This window comes from Lynx rufus, unplaced genomic scaffold (assembly GCF_022079265.1).
Source record: "Lynx rufus isolate CCGP_SWC_20201006 ecotype Redwood Valley unplaced genomic scaffold, mLynRuf1.p SCAF_14, whole genome shotgun sequence".
Taxonomy (NCBI): Eukaryota; Metazoa; Chordata; class Mammalia; order Carnivora; family Felidae; genus Lynx; species Lynx rufus.
This window is the reverse complement of record NW_025814828.1, coordinates 16,227,437-16,244,065: the sequence shown is the minus strand read 5'-3', so window position 1 is coordinate 16,244,065 and position 16,629 is coordinate 16,227,437. Positions and strand designations below refer to the sequence as shown.

Genomic DNA, 16,629 nt, shown 5'->3' with positions numbered 1-16,629 from the left:
TGACTCTTATTTTTCCACTTGTGGTGCTCTCTTGAGACAGCTCTTTCAGGAATCATCCCTTAAACTCCTCTCTAAGTCCCCTTCATACCCCCTGACTTCCAAAAGAGACCCAACTGAGCACCATCTGGCTTCTCACCCCCCACCTCTGCCTGGACCCTGGAGTAAAGAGGTCAGACAAAACTTCCCTCTATCTCTCTCCCTAAGCAAGAGTCATAAGACTTGAGGGAAATGCAAAGGCTCTAGAAAATGGCAGAACAATAAAAAAAAAAAGAATGCTAATAACCTTACATTTAATTATCATAAAAGTCTCAGAACAGAACTTTTCCAAATGTTGTATTAGGCCATATGCACTAAATCATCTTAGGGTGCTTGTTAAAAATGCAGGTTACTAGGCTCAACTCCAGACCAACTGTCTTAGTTTGAGTTCCATCAGAGGCAGACCCTGAGATAAGGATTCAACTGCAGAAGGTTGATTTGGGAGGTGGTTCCGGGAAACGCAAGTAGGGAAGAGTGAGGAAGTAAGACAGGGAAGGAAGGCAGCCAATAAAAGATGTACTCTCTTGCCAATTACCACTGTAAGCAACTGGGGCTTAATCCCACTGGGGAACTTTGGAAACAATATAGTACATGCATCTCACAATTAGGCCACAGAGGAAGAGAGGGAGTTGTGTTTGGATACCACCTTCTCTCAGTCATTGAAGCTGCACTTGGGTGGCATTAATTCCCTGACACTTTTGGCCTGCAAAATAGGAGGCCTCTGGCAAAAAGATGAAGGTGCCAGGAGTTGGGGTACAGGTTGGGGTGCACTGAAATGGTGAGGGTTGAAGAAATATGAACAGGGACCCGACGTCATCTACTACACCAACTAAATCAGCATGTCTGTGTGGGGTGCTAGAATCTACATTTTGAATAAGATCCTCACAGTACATTTGGAAAACATAGAATATTAAGAAAATGTATAAGTGGGACTGGATTTCTTATTTCCTAATGGCTTCAGTGAATAAGAAGACATTTCTACCCTATCATCCCTCCCCCGGCCAAAAAAAAAAAAATCTAATTTTAGTAAGCCTTCCTTTTCTTATGATGAAAGCACAAAACTTGAGTATACCACTCACCATTATAATCCCTGGGCTGAGTTTCCATTTTGTACCAAGGGAGCTATTTTAGACAAACCCTCTGAACTTAAATAGAGAAAGTGATTCATTGGCATGTAAGGTCCGTTTCATGTTGATGTCAGGATGGAGAAATCAGATGGTGCTAAATGTTCTCTCAGGTCAATACTTGATGACTTCATAGCTTTCACCAGAGTTTTTAATGGTTCAACATTTAGCACTCAAGTCCAGGGGCTTTTTGCCAGCTCTTTGTGAAAGGGGAAGCAGGGGGAGATGCTATTGAAAGGTTTTTTCAAAAGGTTAGTTAATGCACTAGGGCATGGATTTCATTACATGCTCACATAACACTGAGTGGCAGAACATATAGTGGGCAATCTAAAAATAATTACTGCTCAGATGTCGATTAACCAACAGTTGGCCATTAGCCGGACTTTGGAAATGTGAAGCTGGGACTGAGACAGCAGGTTCCTGGGACACTGATCTTCGATAAGGCTGCAGGTTGGGAGGTAAGAAAATCAAATTCCTGCTACTGAAGTTCTCACTTACTTTCCCTTTTATCCATAATTACAAGCCACCCCATGTCCACGGGAGTTGCAAAGTGCTAATAGAGGACTGTCATAGCCCTTCTTTCCTATAGTCAGGAGCCATTTTATGCATGATAAATATCAATGTAGATAATCTTTAACACTTATCTGTGGTGGCTGCTATGCTCTTTCTAAAATATTCCCCTGCCTAGAAAAGTGAAGAGATTGAGCAGAGACGAAGAGAAGAAAGAAAAACTAGCCCAGGGTGTAGAGCTGAAGGTTCTTCTAAGAGAATCAGTCAGAAATGCTCAGGAGAGGCAGAGAAGTGAGTACACATAACTGAGGCAAGCATCCTGACTTCCACTCTCTGCCAAAGCACTCACCAGGCTCTTTTTTCTTGCCTGTCTCTCCTTCCTTCTGCCCACCTCCCCACCCCACGTTGACACTTCCCTGAAGGCAGGGCTAAGATCTGCTCATCCTTGAATTCTCTCTGCCTGATATACAGTAAGCTCACACTGCATTTTGGTTGGGTGAATAACTGAACAAGATTATTTTTCAAGAGAGACTTGTAATGCCAGAAAGGAAGGAAATGCTGAGAGAGAGAGGGGGGGGGGTGGGGGAAGGAAGGAAGGAAGGTAGGTAGGAACTTGAAAGAGCTCCTAATGGCCAAAGCTGGAACAATTTGGACAACACAATAAATAAAATAGTTTTGCTTTATAACTCAAAATATATCCACGATCCCATGCTGACACAAATGAATGATTGAATAAATTAATAAATGGGGAGAAGAAAGAAATCTTCCATGCAGAAGAATTGGAAATAAATTTTGTAGATACTCCACCCTAAAGGAAATAGACCATAGCTTCCCGTTCTCTAAATATGAGCTGTGTAGAATGACTTCCATCCAAGGAGAATGGTGTGGGAAAGGAGGAGAGTAACCTTGCAGTGGAGAGACCTAACAAACACTGCTTTAGCCAGATGAAAGAGATTACCATCAGAAGTCAAAAGTCATGTTGATAGCACATACCCTTGATATAATGTGATGAAAATGGCACTTTACTTCTGTGGTCTTTCTCCCCAAACTTATAACCCCAGTTCAATTGTGAGGAAAACATCAGACAAATCCCAATAGAGGGGCATCCTACAAAATACCTGATCAGTTCTCAAGCTTGTCAGGGTCATCAAAAAACAAGGAAAATCTGAGAAAATGTCACACCCAAGAGGAGCCTAAAGAGATGTTAGATGTCACATGACATGCTAAATGTCAAGTATCCTGGGTGTGATCCTGGAAAAAGGGACATTAGGGGAAAACTAAAGAAATCTTAAGAAAATATGGGCTTTAGTTAATAATAATGTATCAATTTTGGTTCATGAATCATAACAAATGTATCTTGCTAAGGTGAGATGTTAATAAGAGGGGAAATTATGCAAGGTAGTGGAGGAGGTGAGGTATGTGGGAACTATCTGTGTATCTGTACTATCTGATCACTTTTTCTGCAATATAAAAGTGTCTTAAAAAATAAAGTCTATTAAAAAGAAAGAGAGAACAGGAAAGAAGGAATGGAGGGTGGGAGAGAGAGAGGGAATGGAAAGGAAAGAGAGGATATAGGGTTTAACTCGGTATTACCGTAGTACTGTAGGCCACTGCATGCCTGCTGAAGAAACCCTGGAAGTAACCATTGATGAAAAGCTCCTAGGGCTTACAGCGCAGGCATGCATAAGAGGCAGTTGCTCCTGTGGTGGTCCAGCCAGAATTTCAGGGACCAATCCTAGGCTTTGTCTTGAGTGAGGGGGGTGCTGAGTACCAGACTGCTGCCTTATATGGCTGTACAAGTTTCTGGATGCTTCCATGGCTGAAGTTTAAACGGCAATGGGCTTACAACTCTGGGCTCTTCTGACCTAAGGGCCATCTCACTGTTTTCAGGCTGCCAAGCTCACTAAGAAAAGCAAAACAAGTGACAGGGAGCTCCATCTACATCCCTGCACTATTATGTCATATATATCATCTGCTTGGCTTATTAGCTGCTTTGTGGGAAAAAAAAAAAAAAAACAGTTAAAGCAACCTTGCCATGAGCTCAGGTTATCGGTCTTGCCCATCCCTGCCACCCACACCAGAATATGGCCCGGGTCCTCTGTAATCATGGGCTAATTTGGACCGGGGCCTGCCTCACCCAGTAAATACTGCTGTCTTCTGTGCTGAATATCTGGCCTGTCCAGCGAACTCATCCATCAAGAACCCTCTGGGCACTGGCATGCTTTACGTGTTGTTGGAGTAATGCCTCTGCTTGTGTAGCGGGGTTATCCATCCTGCCTGGAGACGAGAATTGAAAGTTCTGGGAGGAGTTGTGATCACATGGTTAAGGGCAGAGTTCATCTTTCCACTTCCTCACTGGGGGCACAGCAGAGTAGACAAGTAGTGATCACAAGAGACCTCAAGCCCTTGTTGGTCTCACAAATGCTCCAATCTACAGTTCTACTCCTTTCTGCCCCACAACACCAGGTAAATCCCAGGTCTGTAAAATAGCCTTACACAGTGATTAGCTTAACTATGGACAAGAGTCAGAGACTCTCAGTTTTAGTGCAGTTTTGCCACTGGCTAGTTGGAACATTCCTCAGTGTTGATACTGACAGACACTCCGCGGTGGTAACACCACAGAAAATGCTGACAAATTGGTCATGTCTCTGTTTCATTCATTTTGATAATAACCAAACTTTTTTAAAAATTTTATTTTTGAGAGAGAGAGAGAGAGAGAGACAGAGAGAGCAGGGAGGGGCAGAGAGAAAGAGGGACAGAGAGGATCCGAAGTGGGCTCGGCGCTGACAGCAGCAAGCCTGATGCAGGGCTCGAACTCACGAACCGTGAGATCATGACCTGAGCCGAAGTCAGACGCCTAACCAACTGAGCTACCCAGGTGCCCCAATAATAGCTAACATTTATATTGAAGTGTTCACACAAACCTAATCTCGCTTAATTTTCATAAGAACTCTCTGAGATAACTGTGGCAAGAAAGGCAGTACGGGTGAGGGGAACTTACCAAATGGCTCCTCCTGATGCCTGTAGGAAGCAGCGTAATAGTGTTTCCCAGGGTGTCCTTCCTGCTCCGCTTATAAGTTTCATAGATTGGATTTTTTTATATCAAACTCTCATATGTCTACAAATTGAGGCCATTCTTAAAAACGAAGAAACAGGTTCAAAGTTACTTGCCCACTATCATATAGCTAAGAGGATCTCAGCAGATAAAGAATGTACACCTACTGAGACAACAGAACTCCTATTCTTCCCCGTCAATCATGGTCTTTCCCTAAAGTTACTGTCTCCCTGGGTGACATCCTTAACACCTCTAACATGTTAACCATCAAATCTGCCTCCAGCTCAGACTTTTCCTGAGCTTCATATCCATGTACATATCCAACATATCCTAAACAGATCTCATTGTACATCTCCAAACCTGCTCCTCCTTAGAGACTTCCAACTGCACTTAGCACCACAGTTCAGTCCATTGCCCAGATCAGAAACCCCAGAGTCCTGTGACAGCCTTCTCTCTCCCTTGGCCCCACATTCAGCTGGTGAACTTCCTCAATCTTTCTAAGCATGCCTCCAACCACTGTGCCGCTTTGTGTCCCCTGAATCTCTGAGTCCTTTATCCTTTATCTTCTGCAATAGATTCCCCAATGATCTGGCCTTGAGTCTCACCTCACCCCTCAAACTCCTCTCTGCCTGACAAAGTGGCCTTCTGAAATCGGACCCTGTATTGCCCCCACTCCAACTTCACTACCCTCACTTTACCTTGGGCACATTGTGTTCCAGCAAATTCAAAGGATATCCAGTCAACAGCCATGCACCTTCTGCCTCTAATGCCTTGTCCCCACTATCAAGACTCTGTTCAACAACCACTGGCACCTCTTTGGTGAAACATTCCTCTCCCCAGGGAAATTTGCTTACTCTGTCCTTTGTAACACACTTCTACCTTGAACTTGCCCCTGTCATGGCCCTTCTCACAATTCTTTGCTTACACTTCTTCCCTCTAGCACTACCACCATGCTGGGAGATGCTTGAGAACAAAGACAAGGCCCTATTCATCCTAGCCAATGCCCTACATGTAGTAGACACGCCATAGATGTGTAGTAAAGTATGCTGGAACTCCTCATCATGGAATGTTAGAGGCATGGAAGGAAACTTAGAACCAGTCTACTCCACTCCAAACCCTCATTTGATAATGATATCAAAGCTCAGAGAGGATGTGACTTGCTGAGCTACATAACTACTTGGCAGCAATGGTAATAAATAGATTCATATCTCCTGAACAGATTCATCCTTTATCAACTCTTTCCATGATTCCTCACCGCCTCTCAGACTCAAAGTAGAAAAGCCATTGCGCCTGTCAGTGTCTCTGTTTCCACTCAGAGACAACGGAAATTACTAATGCCTTCCCTTTCAATGGCATAGGGATTTTATTTAGCTATGGTTGAATGTTGTCTGTAAAAATGCTTTGACTTCAGAGAAGACATACACCACAGGCAAGACTCAGCAGCCCACCGCTTTGATTTCAACTTCTCAGTTTACTCTCTCACTTCCTCTATTGACTTTTCCTCCCCTGCAGCCTTCAGGCCAGCAGAAGCTGGAGGAGAGATTTGCGATTTCCTCTTCCACTCCAACTCCTCTTAAGGAAGGAGAAAGATACTGTAAATAAAATAAGTCAAAGGTTCCTGTATAGAAGCGTAAAAAATATTGCCATTGATTATAATTTCAAAATGAGAAGGCTCAAGTGTGCAGTCTTGCTGGGAGTGATTCTGGCACTTCTCAGAACGCCCACACCCATCCATGTGCGCACATATAGTACAGCCAGCCAAACCTAGAAGATGTTTTCAAATTCTGACATTCTTTAGAAAGGGGGAGAAGGGTTAACTTGAAAAGTAACTTTGTCCTAAAAGACAAAGAAAGGCTACAAAAATGTTCTCCAGATTAAAGGAGTCTAGGGTGACATGACAACTAAATGCAATATGTAACTCTATATTGGATCCTGTATTGGAGGGGAAAGATGCCATAAAGGACATTATTGGGTCAATTGACAAAATTGGAATTAGAACAAATTATTGACACAAATGTGTTGTATCAGTATTAAGTTGGCAGAAGTTGATCACTTCTCTGTAATTAGGTAACAGACTATTTCTATTCTTAGGAAAGGCACACTGAAGTATTTAAGGGTAAATGCTCATGATGTATGTAAGTAAACTTCGAAGGGCTCAGAAAATCATAAAGAGTGAGTGTGTGTGTGTGTGTGTGTATGGAGAAAGAGAAAATAATAGATGATAGAGAGGGAAATATAAAGGAAATGAGGTAAATTATAATAGGTAAACAAGTAAATCTAGGCAAAGCATTTACAGATGTGATTTATACTATTTTTATTCCTGCAGCTTTTCTGCAAGTTCAAAATTATTTCTGAATAAGTTTTTGGGTTTTTTTTTAAGATTTTATTTTTAAGTAATCTGTACACCCAATGTGGGGTTTGAACTTACAACCCCAAGATCAATAGTTTCATGCTCTACTGACTGAGCCAGCCAGGCACTCCTGAATAAGTTTTTAAAAATTATATGTGAACAAGACTTTGCATTTCTGATATTTACAAAGTTCAATTTGCTGTCTATCTGTCTATTTTTAGTAATCATGTCCCTGGAACTATGTTAAAAGCTATAGAGATTAAAAAGAGAAATAGGCATAATTTTTCCTTTAAATAGTTCATTTGTAGTTCAGAAGAGAGGACATAAACACATGAAAAGATAAAAAATAGTAATAAGAGCAAATGCTGAAGACCAAATGAATAGTGGCAAGGGAAGTCAAAATGGGATTTCAGAGGAGACAAAATTTGAGTCAGGCCCATGAGTGGGGGTTGGGTCTGGTAAGGAGCAGAGGAGAGGAAAGGATGCTCCAAGTTGAGGGTACAGTGGAGCCAAGGTGTGGAGGTGGGAAAGCATAACCTGTCATGAGTAGTACGATTTGAGAGGTCTCATGGGAAGGAGGGCAAAGATCAGAGTAGGAATGTAGGTTGGGGCCACCTGGGACACTGGAAAATGTCAGGCTAACAAGTTTGGACTTTATCCCTGGAGCTAGAGGTCAGCAATACCTTAGAAGTGGCTGACCCCTCTTTTTTCTATACAAAACAGGTAGGGTTGGAAGTGGGCTGGGCCAATCATTATGCAAAGACCCCAAGAAGCATATGTAGGAAAATTTCCCTCATAGACTCTACCAAGCAGGAATCCATTTGAAAACAGAACTATCTTTCAGTAGCTAATTTGGTTCTTAGTGTTCATAATTGAGTGTACTTTAATCAGATAATTGTATGCCTTGACTTTAACACATGGCTGTTTTCAGCTGTGTTGTCAGCCACACGAAGCAATGGAAATTTTTGAAGGAAGATGGAGGACAGTCATTTTGGAGAACTGAATGAGGGAAGACTGAGAGGGCAGGTACATGATTCAGGGTCGTTAATGCAAGCTGCTATAACAAAAAAAAAAATCTCAGTGACTTAACATAGTAAATTTCTTTGTCTCATTCAATCATGCCACAGTCTTATATAAGTGAGACAGCTCTTGCTAGTAGATTCCTTCCAAATGATGACTTAGGAATCCACGTCAATTCTAGTTTGTGATGCTGCCATCTTAAACACATGGCCTCTCAAGTCACCATGAAAGGAAAGACTGAGAGGGATGATCAGACCAGGAGTTTTGTGGCTAGGCCTGGAGGTGATGTATACCACTTCTGCCCATGTGTCAGAGCCTAGTCACATGGGCTCAACCAGCCTGGAAGGGCCCCTGGAATATGTGGTTGTTATGTGTGCCCACGAAGAGGAAATGAGATGGTGAGTTTTGGGGTTCCCCAGGAGACAAAGAAATGGGTACTAATAGTTTAGGTGAAAGGTGATCTGGGACCAATAGAAAAGTAGGGAAGTGAGACAGAGGGAAGGAAGTCAATGCAGGGTATGTTAATGAGCATGTTCTAGACACCTCAGACTCGATCCTACAGGGGACTAGTGAGAGACTGCATAAAACAAGCCCCCAGTTATTCCCCCTGAGAGGAGAGGAAGCTGAAATATTTATCAAACAACTTCTCTCCTTCATTGGTTGAGGGCTGCTCCCTGAAAAATTAACTTTTTGGCATTTCTGGAAAGCAGGCAAGCATGCTCCAGTGGCCAAAGAAAGTCCTCAGGCAGAGAGTCACATGTGCTTGTGTATGACACCAACAGTGTGTATTGAGTGGTGAGGGCTAATTCATGTGAAAGGAACATCAATAGCATCTGCCACAGTGAGCAACTGCCCATAGCTTCTAGCCTCTCTCTGCTATACAGATAACCCCGATAGAAGTGCTCCCGGGAGGCCAGAGTACAGCAGGAGTCATGGCTCTCTAGAAATGCATTTTCAACAAGCTCCCCAGAGGGGTCCAAGGCAGGCCATTTATAGACAAGCATTTGGAAATGCCTCCCGTTCTGTACTCAAACCTCCTTCATCTTACTTCTCTTGCAAACCACTAGTGAAAGCACTCTCTGTAAAGTCACCATTGGCCACCCACTCAAATCTCACTGTCTCCTCAAGTTCTCAACTTACTCTATCGTTTGACCAATGTTTTTACTTCCTTTCTGAAACACTATTCTTCTTCCTGGGACTGCACCACCGCCACTCCCCTACTATTTCTCCTGCCTGTTTGGGTACTCTCTCTGCACCTTATAATCAGAGCAGCTCATTCTTCCCTGGAGGCCCACAATTGTTCCTGGTCACCACACCTAGACTTGGAGAAGAAACCAGGAATGGTAAGGGGATTTATTGGTAATGGCTGCCAGAAACCATGAGTTAAGAAGAATTCTGAGGCTGTATGTTCAGTTAGCTATGTCTGCCATGGGTGTTGGCATAGGGAGTAGCTGACTAAGTTCAGAAATTAGTCAGCTCTGGTGCAGAACTTTCTCAAGTTTCCATCTTACACGATCTCCCTTGACAATCTCATTTACTCCCAAAGCATTAACAATCATTTCTATATAGATGCCGCTTAAATCTATATTTCTATCCATGACCTCTCTCAGGAGTTCCAAACCCGTATTTCTAACTCTTTTTTTTACTGTTTATCTATTTATTTTGAGAGAGCACAAGCAAGGGAAGGACAGAGAAGGAGAGAGATAGAGAGAGACAGAGAGAGAGAGAGAGAGAGAATCCAAACAGACTCCATACTCAGCGCAGAACCTGACAAATTGCAAGATTATGACCTGAGCTGAAACCAAGAGTGAGACGCTTAACCAACTGAGCCACCCAGTTGCCCCATATTTCTAACTCTTTAAAGGACATGACCTTGACATTTATTTTCTACCTGCAGACTCTTTCATCTCCATTCTCCATGTCACATGATGACTTTACCATCTTTCAAAACACCTCAGCTTCAAATCTTGGCAGTATCTTCACTCCCTTAATATCTCCTCATCACTTTTCCTTATCATTTACCATGGTGTGCAACAAATTGTATTCGAATTCATTGTTGACTCCCCGTCTGACCCAAAACGCTGTTGATTCACTAAGCAGAAGAACCAGATCTACTTCACCTTGAACCTCTCTGTTCTAGAACTGTTTTTGGTACAAAGTAGACACAAGTAGACACTGAGTAAGTGCCTGAGGATGGATTATGTATTTACATACATGTAAGTAATATATGTGCATGTATATATAAACCTAATGTATAAATTATATATATATTTATATATGTTTGTTTTGCTCCTTCTCTTTAACTCTCCCACCCTTCCCACACCACACGTCCAAGTGATCACTAAGCTCTGTCCATTCAGTTACTCTACAAAGACTTCGACACACATGAGCTCCATTTCCATCCTCACTATTTGCCACTATTTGCCACTATTTGCCACTATTTGCCACTATTCTAAGACAGAGATATAAGTGCAGGATGTTTGTTAGGGACAATGCCTGTGGAGAATTGAAGCAAGCAGGTTTGGGCAGAGGGAAGAAATGGGCTGCAATACAGTCACAATAAAAGGTTCAGCTTTTAGGGAGCTCTGGAGCTGGGATGGCCCTTCAGAGATTTTTCAAGTTGGGGAAGGTGTCTAGCCGTGTATTACCCCCACCCCAGCATCGACCAATCTTTGGATGTAAGCTTCCCTAGAGAAAGAGTGTGATCTTGGGCTAGCAAGCTCTCTTTAGGTGAAGGCAAGGCCCAGAAGGAGACTCAGCTGAGGTCCATTGGCCACCAGCATTTCCTCTAGCTGGGCTAATGAGTGGGGATCCTGGAAGCACATGCCAGTCCTGAAGTGTGGATCTTGGTAGCACACCCCAGCATCAACTAGATTGCTGGCATCCTGCTTCTTGCCTGTAGGACTTCTTGCTCCTCTGTACTGTAGGCATTGCTAAATGGTCTCAGTGCCCCCCGACCTTTTTTCCCTATCCATCCTTACCCTGCCACCCAGAATTTTTTACAAACTAATCTGATATGTTCAAGAGTAAGAGTCAAGATGTATGTTCAAGAGTCTTACTTTACAGTATGTACAAACTCATTTGTGTGAATGGGGGGAGAAGCAAATTTGTCCATGTACACATAGAAGAATACCTCTGCGGGGCACCTGGGTGGCTCAGTCGGTTAAGTGTCAGACTTCGGCTCAGGTCATGATCTCATGGTTTGTGAGTTTGAACCCCCTGTCAGGCTCTGTGCTGACAGCTCAGAGTAAACACTATAAAAAGAAAAATACGTCTGGGAAAATCTACAGAGACAGAAAGTAGATTAGTGGTTGCCAGGGTTGGGGAAAGGGGGAAATAGAGAGCATGAGTACAATGAGTTTGGGAGTTTCTTTTCAGGGTGATGAAAATGTTCTGGAATTAGTGGTGATAGTTACACAAGCTTGTGAACATACTAAAAACCCACTGAACTGTATACTTCAAAATAGTAAATCTTATGGTATGTGAATTCCATGTCACTTGGTTTAGGTGTCCCAGAGTCGGTATGCGAGAGTGAAAGCAGTGATTCTATCAGTGTGTCCTTTGCATTGAACTGGCTTTTCAGATTCTTCTGTAAGTGAACATATTTTTTAATATTAATTTAGGAAGGATAACAAGTCTCCCTTCAAAATCACTCTTTTGATTTAGAACCTTTGAAACTTTATCCCTATGAATGTATGGAGGCCAAACTCCTTGCGAAGTAGTCCAGGCCCTTTGTGAGCGGGCCCCAAGCTGCTTTGACAGATGTTCATCTTTCCCTCCCCCATGACTCCCCAGCCCTGACTGCAGCCACCTCAGGTTTCAACATTTCCCTGGGCTTCCTGTCTTTGAGTCTTTGTTCCCTGCCATTCACACCCACCCCCTTCTTTGTTTCCTCTCCCACTCAGCCCTACCTGCCCAAATATTTCCAGGGCCAGATCAAATCTTGTTTACCCAAAGCTGCAATTGAAATGCTTCTCTCTTTCTAGCACTGCTAACGCTTTGTTTGGCATCTGTTTCTATAGCATTTATGATATGCTGCCATTTTATACAATCAGTTGTATATTTCTCGTTTGGCTGACTCATCTTTGATGCCCCTACTATATACAGCATGTGGAATAGATATTCAGTAAGAGCTTACTTAATTTTTGGTTTAAAGTTTTTTAAAAAATGCAAATCCACATTTATTCATTTGCTCAGTCCAGAAGTACTTATTGATGGCACACTGTGTCAGGCAGTAGTGTGTAAGTCAAAAAAAATGTCCTTGCTCTCATGGAAACTACTTTTTTATTTTTCACTTTATTCATGTATGACATATATAGAATGTATACACATCTTAAGTATGTACCTCACTGGCCTTTCACGTATGTATGTATCCATGTAGCTATCACCTACATCAAGATATAGAATATTTCCAGCACCCTGTCAATATCCTCCCACCCAGAGATAACCACTATTCCAGCTCCTACCACCACAGATTACTTTTCCTTGTTCATGAATGTCATAGAAATGGAATCAAATAATATGTTTTCTTTTGTTCACTGTAAATTTCTAAGAAATTCATCTGTGAGGCATGCATAGCAGCACCTCATTCTTCTTATTGCTATGTACTGTTCCACTGCAGAATATTCCGTTGACTATTCCACAATTAATGTATCCATTCTCCTATTGAGGGATATTCGCTTTGGTTTCAGTCTGGGTCTATCATGAATAAAGCTGTGATAAACATCCTTGCGTACGGCTTTTGTTGGACATAAGCATGCATTCTCCTGAGATGTATGTCTACGAATGGAACTGCTGAGTCATAGGTGGCTTTAGTACACACTGCTGAATGACCTTCCTAAAATGCCTTTGCCCGCTTATACCCTTGCCAAAAACATATGAAAACAAAGAAAGAAATAAGAAAAACATCCGATAGAAGAAGTGACATTGAGAATTAACATCAGATGATGAAGCTCAATTGGGTCTGATGGCCAGGCAAGTCTTCCTTAACAAGGTGAGATTTAGCCTGAGGCCTGCACAACAAGAAGAAATCAGTCGCAAACATGTCAGGAGAGGAGAAATTCAGGCAGGGAATGCAGCGGCTGCAAGGGCTTTGGGGCGGGAAGAGGAGCAGGAGAGAGGCTAGTGGCCTTGGAGTGAGTGGGGGAAGTGAGATAGGGAAGGGATGGGAACGCAGCAAATAAAGGGCATATTGTTAAGCCAGCTGCCACAATAAGTGACTGGAGCTCAGTTCTGTGGGCAAATCATTTAAAAAGCATAAAATACATGCTTCAAAACTATCCCACAAGCCAAGAGAGCCAAGAGCGCTGGGGTATTTATGTATTGACCGCCATGGTCATTGGCTGAGGATTGCTGACATATTGGGGAAGGGGGAGCATAGATGTTAGTTTCCCAATACATCTTGCCTTTAAATTGACCTTCCACAACTCTGGAAAAAGCCTTCAGGTACAGGAAAGTAGATAGTGGCAGCTGGAAATTGTCTAGAGCCCAATAAACTGGATAGTTGCAGGGCAGGGGTATACTGATGGCATTGCTATGCTTTCTTGTGTTAATTCGACCTATTTTCTATTTAAATACTCAATCACACATAGACACCTCTAATATAGGTATTTCCTTCATAACACATTCAATACCTTCCTCTTGATCTTAGCTTTTAACTTCATCCTACTGTCAATGTTTTTCTCTTTGACTCTTGGCCCCACAGCCAACTCCTTGAATTCACCCTTTTCTACCACCCTAAATATCATCAGCCATTTGATTGACTTCATTCCCGTGGCCAGCTTCTCTGGATCATGTTAATTATTTTCTTTTGCTTCTCTTAGGCTCCCATTCACTGGGCATTCCAATTAGCATAGGACCTCACCAATAATAGACCCAGTATATGTGTACAGAATAACTATTGAGGGATAATCCATAACCATGCTGATTTGGAAAGACTTCAGATTTGTGTTATACCTCAGTTTGATTCTTGTGTTTTCCTTACAACTAAAGTCTCACTTTCTGTGTCAGCTGTCAGTTGCCAGATAATGCTGTGTAACAAAACACCCCAAGACTCAATGTCCTTAAACAATAAGCATTTATTTAGTTCATAAAACTGTGGGTTGGCAGTTTAGACTCAATAGTGTTTCTAATCTCCCTTGGACTCACTAACTGGTCTTTCAGTCAGCTGCAGCTCAGATAGGTAAGTCAGCAGCAATGACTGGGGAAATTCAGCTCTGTTCCTCATGTCACATTTTCCAGCAGGATAACCACGGCATGTTCTCATGGCAAACACAGAAGAAGAGCAAGAAAATGAAAACACACAAGGTTCCTTGAAGCCTAGACTTGGAACTGACCCACCATCACTTCCACCACATTCTGCTGGCTGAAAGTTACAAGGCCAACTCAAATTCAAGGGAGAGAAGATAAACTCTGCCTCTTTAGTGAACGAAATCCCAAGGTCATGTGGTAAAAGATGTGGCCAAAGGAAGAGGTAGAGAATCAAGGTCATTAAGTTATTCCACCATATTTTACTACTTGTTGTCTGACTTAGAAGGTTGAGTGTATGTTTCTTTCCCTTTTCAGCTCAAAGCTTCTATGGCTTAAAACATCCAAATAAATACAAGCAGCAGTGCTTTACTGATTTGAATTATTAGATATTGCCTCAGTTCTCTATTTCTATATATGTAACCATCAAAGAAAGAACTATGCAAAGTGTGATTTCAGTCATAAAATATCCCTACAGATTTTGAAAACAGGATTGTCAGTCCCCAACTAAAGATCAATCTGGAGCCAAAGTTAGATCAAATCACCCACAATCTTAGAGTTTCTCTATTTTGTATTGGAGAGAGGGATGTTCCTCTGCTGTCTGCCATCTTCATCGAAAGACAGGCAGTACAAGAAGGTGTTTAAAGTGTGTGTAATTTATGAGAAGGAACAAAGAAACCGCCACTATTACCACCATTACCATGGCCATATTATATTAAATCAGGATAGAAGAGGTTACTGAATTGGCTTTTCAAACAGGGTGTCTCCCCAGAGACATCTCTGCCAGTGACATCAGCAGGAACATGAAGTACACAGTGTTCACTGGAGAGAACATACAAAATATTCAAGACGCTGATGATCCTGTGAATCAAATGGCCCTGCTGTGCCCTGCTCAACACTATTTCTGTTCCGTGTGAGGTGTGTGTTCTGAATTTGATTTACTATCTTTAATGCCATTCACTCACAAGGCAGTGGGTAGATGCCATGAAGGGCTCCAATTAGGGCCTGAAAATCCAGTACAGTGCAATTGAAGCATAACAATTTGAAACAGATATATAGCTGTGGAGAGGGAAAGGATATGAGGGCAACGTGTTCCTAATTTCCTGCTTAGGGAGAAGAGACAGCGCAGAATGGTGGTTAAGAAGCCAGGTTTCTGAGACAGTCTCAGGTTTGAGTCCAGACTCTGCAATTGCTCGCTCTATGACTTAAGGCGTGTCTCTTATCCTTTCAGCCTCAGTTTCTTAATCTGCAAAATGAGTCCACTGTTGAAACAACCTTGAAGATTTAATGGAGGGGAAAATCCATATGTAAAGCACACCTGGAGGTAACTACCAAAAGATAAGTGCTCAATGAATGTGGACTATACATTTTTAAGCTGGAATGTACTTAGGATGTCATTCAATCCAGGCCCCTCTTTCAGAATTTGAAAACAGAGCCACAGAGAGGCTGAAGGAGTCCCCCTTGGTTACACAGCTAGTGGCACAATCAGGGCCGAAAACCCAGGGTGTCCGGATTCCCATGCCTCTGTATTGTCCCTTCACTACCACACCCTGCTGTGACGTGCAACCCTGCCTATCCTCTTCCACAAAGTGGAGCTTCACTAAAGAGCCGGGGGAGGGGGGGGGTTCCCCTTCCCCTGGATAGTCACATGTCAGGCACAGGAAACTGGTGTGGAATTTTCTAATGTGGCACTCACCGCCTGCTCACTTTCATCTGCTGCAAGTGTCTCTGGGAAATAAAATATTGGCAGGTTTGTCCAACAGCTGCTCAGCCTAGAGACCACAGCTTATTTTGGTCCATTTATGTTAACTCATCTGTCTTAAGCTCTTTGTTAGTGACTCACCGCATACTGCTACCAAAAATATACACCAAAATCCAAGAATCATTCATATGAAGGGCAAACCTCTTCCTTAAAATACCACATTTTTGTCTTGTGTTTATGAAATGTTTCCTTCCTCCTGCCTCCACATCACATTTTCTTCTTTCTTCCTTCATCTTTGATCACCTTCAGTGGCATGGAAACTACATGGTGTGGTCAAGAGAATTCTAGAATGGATTTCAGAAAACCTGGTTTTGGTACTGATCTGACATTCTTTAGCTGTGAAAACCTACGAAGTCACAACTGGTGTGCAACTCACTTTCCTTATCTGTAAGATGGGAGGGTTGTGCTAGCTCTACAGTTCGCACCAGTGTAACTGCCAGGAACTTCATTACTGTTCCCTCCAAGGATTCCTTTTCTTCCTTCCTTTACTTTTTATAATTGGCCACAGAAGAGAAATTTTATATCT

The 16,629-nt window shown here is 42.5% G+C and overlaps 1 long non-coding RNA gene across 1 annotated transcript; it reads left to right on the top strand.

Annotated features, from left to right (window-relative positions):
* Positions 1-1,561: 1,561 nt before the first annotated feature.
* On the top strand, positions 1,562-16,068 carry LOC124509656 (uncharacterized). Its single transcript, XR_006961480.1, has 3 exons — positions 1,562-1,618; positions 14,336-14,580; positions 15,573-16,068. It is a non-coding gene; the product is annotated as an uncharacterized LOC124509656 (long non-coding RNA).
* Positions 16,069-16,629: the final 561 nt, after the last annotated feature.